General features: G+C 32.5%; 1 long non-coding RNA gene across 1 annotated transcript in view; it reads right to left on the bottom strand.

The window, feature by feature from the left end:
• Positions 1–2,867: 2,867 nt before the first annotated feature.
• LOC134535748 (uncharacterized) overlaps positions 2,868–12,435 on the bottom strand; it is a 64,081-nt gene continuing 54,513 nt past the window's right edge. The window contains exons 2-3 of the long non-coding RNA XR_010075694.1: positions 3,876–3,981; positions 2,868–3,144 (exon numbers count right to left, since the gene is read on the bottom strand). This is a non-coding gene — a long non-coding RNA (uncharacterized LOC134535748). The remainder of the gene's footprint in view (positions 3,145–3,875; positions 3,982–12,435) is intronic.

Consider the following 12,435-nt stretch of genomic DNA (forward strand, 5'->3'; position numbering starts at 1 on the left):
AATTTAACACGAAGAATTGAATGATTAACTGTTGCAAAGGCTTCGGCAAGACAGAAATATCAGGCACCGGCCTGTCCCCATTAGTAACTGCATTGTAAATAGGTTAAAGAAAAGTGATTAAGTTGGTAAAAGCAGTCATTCCTGATCTGAATCTATGTTGATTATTAATTAATTAATAATTTGAAAACTTAATTTTTTTCTTTAAGATTTGAGAAAAAACACTCAGTAATGATATGGGACGGTAATTAGAAACATTTAATTTTTAAGCATTTTTGTGAACAGGGATTACTTAGGGTATTTTCCATTGATTTGAAAAAAATGTGGGAATTTGAACAAGATAAATAATTGTTTCAAAAGAGGTATTATGTAGTATGTTAGAGCAACCTGTAAGTATGAAATTGGGGATGTCATCTGGACCTGTTGATCTTGAAGACTTTAAGAAATGGAAGGAACTGATATTGTGTCAACATTATATTTGGTGAAGGATATATGGGGAAAGTTATTGGATTTCTTACAAACACTGAAAAAATACTGAGCAAAAACACTGGATAATAATACAGGATTATTTTTCAATTTTTAAAGAAATATCTTCATAATCACCTTTTTTTCATAATTTTCACATAGCTGCAAAAATTTTTTGGGTTATTAATACTGTTATTAAACATTCAAGACCAAAGAATTCTATCACGTTTGATTTGAAATTTCACTTGTTTCATATAATAAGAAAAGTAAGTGTAATAGACTATATTATTTATCCTATAAAGTTCGTGAAAAAGATTTTTTGATTGACAATGGTATGAAAAATATTTTTTTCCTCCCCACAATTACTGTTATTTAGTTCACATCAGTTATTTTATAGAAATGTCACCAATCATGATTATTTAATTAATTATAAATGCCAAGATATTCACAATTTTTATAATTTTGAAATACAGATTATAACATAGTAGGTACCTATATTGAGATATTGATATTCAAAATGGATGGTATGTATCTTCTTTGGTAACTGCAAGAGATATTATACATTTAGATAAATTAGTACATCAGAGAACAAGGTTTTTATAAGGCTGGGTTTTGTTACACACTTTAACGTGCATATGTAAGATCATAGGCGTGCCTACAGGGGGGGCCAGGTGGGCCATGGCCCCCCCCTAATGTAATCACTCAGATCGGCATTTTCTCTAATGCGTTCGTTAATATTCGTATATTCCTGGCACTGTGACACTCAAACTGTTTTTCAGTGTTGCAGTGTGGTAATTATCAATATTTCTAAACATTTTATCGTTCTGGAAATACAGCCGCCTTAGTTTATTTAAAACACGAGGTCCCTTAAAATGGCCAAGCAAAAAAAAAAAATTAAGAGGTTTGTTAAAGTTCTGTTGTCTGAATTGCTGTGTTTGCATTCACTAAAAAGAAGTTAATTTCAAGGTAGATCTGGACCAAGCTATTGGAAAATTCGAGAGAGAAAAATGTGTAAGTACCCTTTAAACATTGTCTATGGAAAAAAAAACATATTTTCAAGATTGCTAAAATTATACGGATATAAATATTAACTAGTAAACATTCATATCTCGTCGATACTGCACAAAAATATAAACACGCAATGAGTGAATGTATTTAGGCTATTTAACATTCTAAATTCAGCTTCTGATTTAAAAATTTAGCAGGGCCCCCCCCCTAATGGAAATGTCTGGGCACACCTATGTGTAAGATATGAGATGTATTGCTGACAGATCAATTAAAACCAGGAATGTTAAAATCACCTAGTTAGACAATATCATTTAGGCAGGAGATAAGATTTTTTTCTAATGGTTTAAACTTGGAAGAAAACTGATTAAGTGATGTGTCTGAGGGTAAGTACATGTTACAGAGAATAAAAAATTTAGTTAATTGGAAATAATTTGTTGAACTGAAATAAATTTTATTTTGTTAGAAGTTACTAAAACAACGCCACCTCTTTTTTCTATGACAACAAAGCATTTCTATCATTTCTGAAAATTGAAAATTGGTGGGTAAAATAATGCGAATTTGTTCATTGAACCATGTTTCTGTGAAGCTGATAAGGTCATATTGAGAATTTACAAGATTTTCATAGAATTCCTTGGACTTGGTTTCCAAACCTCTAAAATTTAGATATGCAATAAAAAAACTCATTGGAGGCGGGGACCTCTGTGGACGTTGAGTCTGGGGTGAGGGGAAAGCTCTACTTGACTTATCCAGTACATTTGTGGAAGAAGTGTTGGAAGAGCCCGATGTCGAGATGTTAGTTGGGTCATTACCTGAAATTTGTTCAGGGTGTAGCTTGATGCAAAGAGGGCTTAATAAGCACTCACTAGACAAGAACACAATGTTATTTATTCTTGTGAAATCCACTTCATGAACAGAAACATCGAAGGAATCGTACAAATTATATTTAATCTGTAGTTTGCTATTTTGACGTGAGTTAATTTTGCTCAGTTGTGATATATTCAAAAATTTCTGGTTTTTGTACAGCCGGATCAAGATTAGTGACAAACAAGACCTTGGTTTTATAAGTACTGGTTTTCATACAGTTTTTTAAGTGGGAATGTTCCCGATTCCCATTTGCATAGGTGTTTTATTCAGCTTCTGCACAAGTTTTACAACTGAGTTGGTATTTGTTATAGATAGGGATGGACTGGTTCAATCCTCGAAGTAAGTTATTATAACTTTTTGGTTGAATTTAAGAAAGTAATGGAGATGATCTTATGTATAGTTTTTGAGATAGTTTATGAGACACTTAACTGTTTTCATTTTGTATAAACATGATTCTGAGAGGAAGGGGGGAAGAAATTCAAAATTTTTTCTGAATTTCCTGGCAGGTTTTAAAATCATTCTGAAAGATGGCATTGTAATACTTTAAGTAGTTTATCATTTTATCAAATGGTTAAGTTAGGTATAGGTTAGTGACATTCAAAATTACTGTAAAATCATTAGGAAAGGAATTACCAATATAAAATGTAGCTAACATTCTCAGCAACAAACAAGTGCTAAAGTATATGTTCCTTCCGCCCTGCAGGACGGCCCGGGGCGGTGCTGCTGTTGTCTCCGCGAAGAGACGATCCAGGCCGGGGACTCCTGACACCGGCCGACAGGGTGCCCGTGGCCCGGCGTCACTGCTGCCAACTGTCAAAGTTACAGTTGAATCAAAGACTAATACCACTTTGACTTTGGGCAAATTAAACACTTTGAAGATTCTGAAGTTTTGGTATTATTTGAAAGTGTACAGTTAAATAGTTAGAAGTAAATTAAAACTGTAAGCATTACAATAACGTCATAAGGCATACCAAGTGTCTGTTAAACAGTGCACAACCCAGGTTTTAAAGTTTTCAGGCACATGGCTGGGAAATATTTCCATGAAAAACATTTTTAATATAATTTTTGTCAATATATATCATTTTATCTTTTGGTTTCTTGACATCAAGAGAGAAAGAGAGAAGAGAGAAAGAGAGAAGAGAGAAAGAGAGAGAGAAAGAGAGAGATTAGGTTGCAGATGAATTAGCATATTTGTGTAATTGTAGCAGAATTTTTGTCAATTTTACTTTTGACAGCCAATTATATTGTAGAACAAAGTTGTAAAACACACTTCAATGTATTTTAACAAAATTGGTAAATGGTTAAAAAAAAAAAACAATGTCAATGTGTTATAAAGTTGTGTTCGTTGGCCCCCCTGAACCACCTCCTCACTCCAGTGGGATGGAGGCTGCCATGTTGTAGCTCAGTATTTAGAATGTTTTTAGGTCTTCTGACTTAGGTAAATAATTCTTTAATTTAGTCCAATCCTAAAAGTTGAGTGTTTCAAATGAAACACCAGACACATGCCTTTCCCCATTTAAATTATCTGTAATGAGACTCACTCGTTGCACTCATACCTTCCCTCGCATAGGGACGAGTGACGTATTCAGCGACCTTGGAGCAGACTTGTCTGGCAACGCTTCGCCCATTTACATCACGAGCCCCTGCCTGCAACCAGTACATGCCAAATACATCACCACAATGACAAACAAAAGGAGTGGAATAATTTTGATGTAAAAATTTTTTTAATAAAAAATACAGTAATGAGCTTGACATCGTCCGGGCCTGCGGCCCTCTTAAGAGGATTCATCATAGGGAAAATAATTCTGCTCTGCCTTTTCGGTAGTCTTCGTACGTGACGTGGTGGGCGGAAGGTTGAGAAAGTCAGTGGGGAGCAAGGCAGGCGAGGATGAGCTGTAAAATCAGCGGGTGGTCTGGGAAGCAGGGGGGTTGGAAAAGGTCTTACAATGGCTTAGGTAAAGTGGTTGAGGATGACCGTGAAGAAGAAAAAAAGGGGGGGGGGGGAAGGTCCCAATGTTTCTATTCCCTGCACCAGATTGTTTTCTGTATCATCTTTAGTTACCGCAGCACAAAAAAAAATCTGTGAATCATTCAAAGCTTTCCATAAGGTATCTGTAAAGCAATGATGAAGTGATAAATGAAAAATAATCACATAAAATTTAAAAATTATATTCAAAATAAAAAAAATTTCAAAACATTGTTTCATAACATATTATTTTGATTTAATACATTTGCAGACCTTTTATAATAGAAACGGGTACAACACTTCTCTTACAGATATACTTAAAAATCGCCTATGCAGTTGTGAAAGTAAAAAATGCATATAAACAGATATACAATTTTGTTGACTAAACGTTTTTAAATAAAATCCATAACTAGTGAAAAAAACTTTGTGTACAATATTCAAACCATACACTTTACATAACAATAACACAATCTATAGTTGTGCAAATTATCTGTGTTTAAGAATGTTTGTAAAAAAATCCTACTAATATTATAAACGCGAAAGTTTGTAAGCATGGATGGATGTTTGTTAATTTTTCACGTAAAAACTACTGAATGGATTTGAATGAAATTTGGCCTACAGCTAGCTTATAACCTGAATTAACACATAGACCCCATATTAATATGAAATTCCATCCCTAAGGGAGTGGAAAATTGATAATTTCATTTTATAACAGAAAAAATTATAGCTCATAGACATACAAATAGTGAGTGAGAGTCATTTCTCTATGTCTGACATACGATCATACACATAGTAAGGTCTGGCAAATTAATATTTTTCTCCTTGGTGAGACCAGTCCGCTTAGTGGAGCTTGCAGCGGCTAGCAAAATAAAGGCGGTAATAACAGTTTTGTTCTTAACTTCGTCAATAGATAGAGTTGCCTTGAATTTTAAACGCACCATCGTTTGATGCATTTGTCATGTCTTTAATTTTCGTTTGTTTGTGCCGTATGCGTTCCTATGCCATTCATCTGATTGCGATGAAATTTTGGTGATTTGTTATGCGCATGCCCATGAAGGTTATTGAGACGGTATAACTTTTTTTCAATAGTTGGAGCACGAATTGTGTCAAAAAATATGTTAATTTCATTTTATATAGCAGCACTTCATCTGTTTTTGTTGTATAAGTGCGCATGCATGACACAATTTATTTAAATATAAAAGAGAGACAGAGATAGAGTGATATATATATATATATATATATATATATATATATATATATATATATATATATATATATATATATATATATATATATATATATATATAGAGAGAGAGAGAGAGAGAGAGAGAGAGAGAGAGAGAGAGAGAGAGAGAGAGAGAGAGAGAGAGAGAGAGATGTATAGATGATTTGTATATGTGGAACTACTTCAAACATATTACAAAACAAAACTTAATGAGGCATTGCAATGCAGGCCGAGCATTAGCTAGATAATGGAATCATGTCAATATTAGTAATCTCTTATTTTTAGCTTTTTTATAAAAATTGCTTTATAAAGTCTAAATTACATACAGATCAGGTAAATAACTATAAACTGGCAGAACAACCTCTGTCGGGATCTGAAAGTGATATAAATTAATTTTCACATTTGACATTCAAATTAAGAAGACAATTACTAACTACATCCTGTGTTCAGCCCGGGCAACGCCTGGTATTGCAGCTAGTACCTATATCATTAACGTTTATTAAAAAAACTAGAAAACACGCTTTTATAGAAAATTAAACTAAAAAATAGAAAATAAATTTTAATAAAATTGATTTAAAAACAGTGTAAAAAAAGTATTTTATTTTAAAAAAAAGCGTGGGTTGCATGGTGTCAATAGTTATAATTATTTTATTGACAGATATGAGTAGGTAGAAGGATTATCATTTTGATAATATCTTAGAAAGCACCACACACTTTTTTTTTTAAATAAAATACATTTTTAAAACTATTTTTAATTCAATTTTATTAAAATTTATTATCTCTTTTTTAGTTCAATTTTCTATAAAAGCGTGTTTTTTAGTTTTTTTAAACTATTATTTATTTTCTACTTTTTAGTTTGGTTTATTTATAATTTAAAGTGATACTTCTTTATCGATGTATGAAAGAAATTTTATAACAATGTAAAAAAACTTGATAGTTATTACATCAATTACTATTAAAGTAGTTTTTGAATAGATATTGGCTGCAGTTAAAATAAAATCGATAAATATTGTTTTATCTCAGAAGTGTATCTAGATGTGGGTCAATTATTTATTTATTACATGACTTTACTATTAAAGTGATGAGTAGATATTGGCTGCTTCTAAAATATATATCCAATATAGCGTGTTGAAGAACTACAGTACTCAATAATTTCAATATACTGCTATGAAAATCAATATATTCGGGAAGTCATTGATGTTTATTCTAAGTCAGCATATCTGATGGGTGACATCCTTTGTTTTCAAATGTCTCACAAAACATTTTCTCCCATTTGTTCCAGTCCGATTCCACTGTAAGTTTCATTTGCATGCAGTTGTACCAAACTACACTGGAGTATTCTAAGAAATGTTTTAAAATTTCTATTTTTTTTTGTCTTCTTTGATTAGCAAACATTCACATTCTTTGTTGAAATCTTTAATCCACTGGTAAGCATTTGAGTTTCTGCCCGTGAATTTCTCAATCATGAAATTAGATGCAAATTTTTCGTAAATTTTCAGTTTCAGATATAGTTTTTTTTCTTCAAGAAATTTTTCTAACAGTTTTTCCAATTTTTTATTTGATCCACTAGGTATAGATTCAGCACTTTTTGTTTTTTCCTCAATTTCATCGAGGTAAAAATCCTTAAACTGTATGTTTTGCTCTTTATCCAAATATATTTTTGATATATCATCTGTCAAACTTATCCATATTTTCCGTGTTTGATGTATTTTATTTAATGATTTACTGACCTTGGCATAGTTTGGAATATTTGTAACTGCTTGGTGTAGATTTTCAGGTTGGTGTTTGAGTGGAATTTCAAAAATCTGCTTATCAGGTGTAGCTATTGAGCTTATGCATATGGTGTTTGATTTCCCATCTGCTGTTGGTTTCACAGCAAAATCAAACCTCAATTTTTCCATGCTTCGTGAAATATTTGCAGAAAATGTTGTTTTATAATAATGTTTTACTCTTGGTTAATTGGTAAAATGAAACAAAGACGTAATTGTGTTTCTCTATTTATCGAAAGAAACAACATTTAAAGCCTTACTAGGCTGAAGTTGGATTTATTCTAGCTTTATTTTCCTTCCCCTCATTTCCCTCACCCGGAGATGTGGGCGGAGCCAAGCGGTACAGCACTGAATATACAAAATACAACACGTTCTTGTGTACAGCACTACACATAAAATGTGCAACATAGAACTAAAAATTGTGCAATGGTACAGTACTACACATACAAAATGCAACACTTATTTGTACAGCACTACACATAAAATTTGCAACACGGAAATAAAATAAATTGTGCAACGGTACAGTAATACACATACAAAATGCAAAACTTTTTGTAAAGCACTACACATAAAATGTGCAACACGAAAATAAAATAAATTGTGCAGCGGTACAGTACTACACATACAAAATGCAACACTTTTTGTACAGCACTACACATAAAATGTGCAACAAATGCTTGACTAACCATAAAAATGCAACAAAAAGTACAACACTACACATACAAAATGCAACAAGAAAGGAAATGCAAATACCATTCAGAACATATAAAGTGCAACACTGCAATTGAGTTAACTCTATTTTAGTTGTAAAGAAGTACATCAAACCCAAACAAAATGCAACATTAAAGGAAAAACATGAATGTACAGCATAGACATCTTGTACAGTACCGTTATTAATAAAGGTTGCAACAATATAGCTGTTTGGCTCTTCTGTTGTGCGCATGGTCTGCTAATTCAAAAAAATTATAAATATGTGGTTCCACCGTACAGCACGTACCAAAGGCATCTGAATCAAAAAAATTACACCAATATGCAGTACTACAACATTCAAATATTTTTTTAACTTTAACTAAACGCTGTAAGGATAGAGCTGATATGTCATTCTTTTGTGCGTGTTGTGTGCTTCACCAAGAAATTACAAAATGCTTGGTACTCACCGTACAGCTCTATCAAAATCGTCTATACCAAAATGATAACACAACTTTGAGCCGGGAAACAATTGGTTTTATTTTTTTTCCGTTATAAATCAAGGTTGCAACAATAGAGCTGTTTGGCTCTTCTGTTGTGCGCATGGTCTGCTAATTCAAAAAAATTATAAATATGTGGTTCCACCGTACAGCACGTACCAAAGGCATCTGAATCAAAAAAATTACACCAATAAGCAGTACTACAACATTCAAATATTTTTTTAACTTTAACTAAACGCTGTAAGGATAGAGCTGATATGTCATTCTTTTGTGCGTGTTGTGTGCTTCACCAAGAAATTACAAAATGCTTGGTACTCACCGTACAGCTCTATCAAAATTGTCTATACCAAAATGATAACACAACTTTGAGCCGGGAAACAATTGGTTTTATTTTTTTTCCGTTATAAATCAAGGTTGCAACAATAGAGCTGTTTGGCTCTTCTGTTGTGCGCATGGTCTGCTAATTCAAAAAAATTATAAATATGTGGTTCCACCATACAGCACGTACCAAAGGCATCTGAATCAAAAAAATTACACCAATATGCAGTACTACAACATTCAAATATTTTTTTAACTTTAACTAAACGCTGTAAGGATAGAGCTGATATGTCATTCTTTTGTGCGTGTTGTGTGCTTCACCAAGAAATTACAAAATGCTTGGTACTCACCGTACAGCTCTATCAAAATCGTCTATACCAAAATGATAACACAACTTTGAGCCGGGAAACAATTGGTTTTATTTTTTTTCCGTTATAAATCAAGGTTGCAACAATAGAGCTGTTAGGCTCTTCTGTTGTGCGCATGGTCTGCTAATTCAAAAAAATTATAGATATGTGGTTCCACCGTACAGCACGTACCAAAGGCATCTGAATCAAAAAAAATTACATTAATATGCAGTACTACAACATTCAAATATTTTTTTTAACTTTAACTAAACGCTGTAAGGATAGAGCTGATATGTCTTTCTTTTGTGCGTATTGTGTGCTTCACCAAGTTATTACAAAATGCTTGGAACCCACCGTACAGCTCTTTTAAAATCGTCTAAACCAAAATGATAACACAACTTTGAGCCGGGTAACAATTGGTTTTATTTTCTTTCCGTTATAAATCAAGGTTGCAACAATAGAGCGGTTAGGTTCTTCTGTTGTTTGCATGGTCTGCTAATTCAAAAAAATTATAAATTTGTGGTTCCATCGTACAGCACATACCAAAGGCATCTGAATCAAAAAAATAACACTATTATGCAGTACTACAACATTCAAATATTTTTTTTTAACTTTAACTAAACGCTGTAAGGATAGAGCTGATATGTCATTCTTTTGTGCATATTGTGTGCTTCACCAAGAAATTACAAAATGCTTGGTACCCACCGTACAGCTCTATCAAAATCGTCTAAACCAAAATGATAACACAACTTTGAGCCGGGACTAATTTGTTTTATATTTTTCTCGTTATAAATCAAGGTTGTAACAATACAGCCTTATATAGATCCATTTATATGAATAAAGGATACAGACTATGTAAGTATGAGTGCCACGCCCCGTTGTTTTTGAAAGACTTAATTGAACAGTATGAAACGAGGACTGTAAAGCATCATGTTTAACTGCAATAAATGTATTCATATGAACTGAGAACCTTCTGTGTTGAATTAAAAAATTACATACTGATAGTAGAATTATATGAATTGCTTTGCATTAATCTTATTAATTAAAAATAGACTAAAATAGTTACAAAAATTTATAAAATTAATGTCAATTTTATTTACATTATACAATTTTAATATCCGTTTAAAATAAATCACATTGACTTTACGACTCGGATTTCGAAACCTGGATGTTGTTTCTTATGCAATTCTTGTATTGGTTTTTGGTTAAATTACTTTACCTCGCTAGCATATCAGTTGGGTGTAACGTTGATTGAGTGCTTACATTATCTACTTATTTCAGTAATTTGTTTTCTTAATAGTTAGAGCTTGTTGCCCCAGATGGAAATAATCGCATGATACCAATCAGAATTTCATTTTCTTTCCTTGTTAACATGAAATATGCTCCCTTCATACAATTTCACAGAAACTTTAAAACGGGAGCAGAATCGCAAAGTATTTTCACTCACTATTCATCGGCAGCGGTGTGAAGTTCGCACCCCCACTTTTGAAAACATAAGGTTTCTATACCTCAATCAATAGATCACCGTTAGGCCAGTTTTGATCAGCTAAAAGTTTCGTTTGATCATGTTTTATACTTTCTCAATTAAGTATGTTTAAAGAAAGGTGAGTAGTTAGCACCCTTTTTTTTTTACAATTTCAGGGAAGAAAATGAAATTCGAGAGTTTTTATACGTCAATCGTTCGATCATGATAGTATGATTAACTTTGTACACAAAAAGTTTTGTTCGATAAAAGACTATCAATTACTTATTTAAATGGTAAAATAAAGTCCCTTATTAGGACATCAACTTTCAAAAATCGGCGAAGGATATCTGTTCATCAATCATTATATCCTCATTCGTTCAGTTTTCATTGGAAAACGTTTTCTTAGATCTATTGACAGCCATTTCAAAACAAAATTTTTTAAGCGTGCTGTTTGCGCCATCCAATTGCGAAAATGGCTGAAGAAAATGGAATCTTACGATATTCTGACTTCTTCCTTGGATCATATTACATCAACGAAAGTTTTTTTTTTTAAATTATATACTCAATATTTAAAAATAACTTTTTTTAAAGTTCATTGTTAATATTTTCTTAGTTGTGACAGTTATAATTAGCGTTTATAATTTTTGATGTGTGTTGTGTGTTTCGGCGTTGTGGTTTTCTAAGTTGACAGTTGTAATATCTGTATTTATAAATTGTAATAGTTCTAGGTTATAATTGTCTATGGTATGAAGTTTCTACATTGCGTGTTTCGGAGTTGTGTGTTTCTAAATAAGATATGTGCACAGCTCTAAGTTGTATTTTTTGTTTAAGTTGTTATAGTTGTAAGTTGTGTCTTTAGAAATTATTTCAGTTTAAGATATGATTTCCTGAGTTTTGATGTTTCAAGTTGTGTGGTTCTTAAACGGTTAACATTAGGTTGATAATTTTGCGGCGTATCTTTCCATACAGTTTTTTATTACGTACCTACAAAATTCTCACATTCACTGCTAATGGGAGATAAACACATAGGCCACGCAAGTAGTATATATTGGTAGGTCCTGCAACAGGTTTCTAGGCTGAGGATTCTGACGTCACTTCCGCCATCATGGAATATGACGTCATTTTGGTGTCAAATTACCTCAAAATCCCTCAAAAAAGCCTCAAAAATCCTCAAAATTTCCCGTGTTTGAGACCAAATTTCCCATTTTGAGAGAAAATTTCTCGATTTAATTTTAAAAAATTTTTAAAATTCGACTTTTCCGCATCATCGCTTAATATCCTCAACTACTAGCCGCCATAAGTCGTTTGGTCATCTGGCCTTGACCTCGACTTGGACCGTTGCACTTTTCGTTACGAGCAAAAAACCTGACAATCTGTAAATTTGAAAGGATTTTAAGGGTACAAATTTTAAAATTTATAAAAAATTACAATTCATAAAATTATAATAAAAACCATTCCGCCATATTGAATTCCGGCCGCCATCTTGTAATTCCGTAATTTTTATGCTAGAAATTCGAGAAAAATAATTAAATATTCATTAAATTGAGCCGCCATCTTGACATATTGCGAGCGTTGCACTTTTCGTTAAGGCCGCCATCTTGCACTTGGTTTTTTATCGAATTTTAATGAGAAAAATTTAAAAATTATTAAAAAAATTAAGAAATTAAATATTTAATAAAATGCAGTCACCATCTTGAAATCGGGCACGCCACTCCTAAGCGTTGCATTTATCGGTACGGCCGCCATCTTGTACGTTTTTATCTTCCGATTTTAACGGAGAGCTATTTACTGAGTTTCTGTGACTATAAAAGGGAATGGGACAGT

This window comes from Bacillus rossius, chromosome 10 (assembly GCF_032445375.1).
Source record: "Bacillus rossius redtenbacheri isolate Brsri chromosome 10, Brsri_v3, whole genome shotgun sequence".
Lineage (NCBI taxonomy): Eukaryota > Metazoa > Arthropoda > Insecta > Phasmatodea > Bacillidae > Bacillus > Bacillus rossius.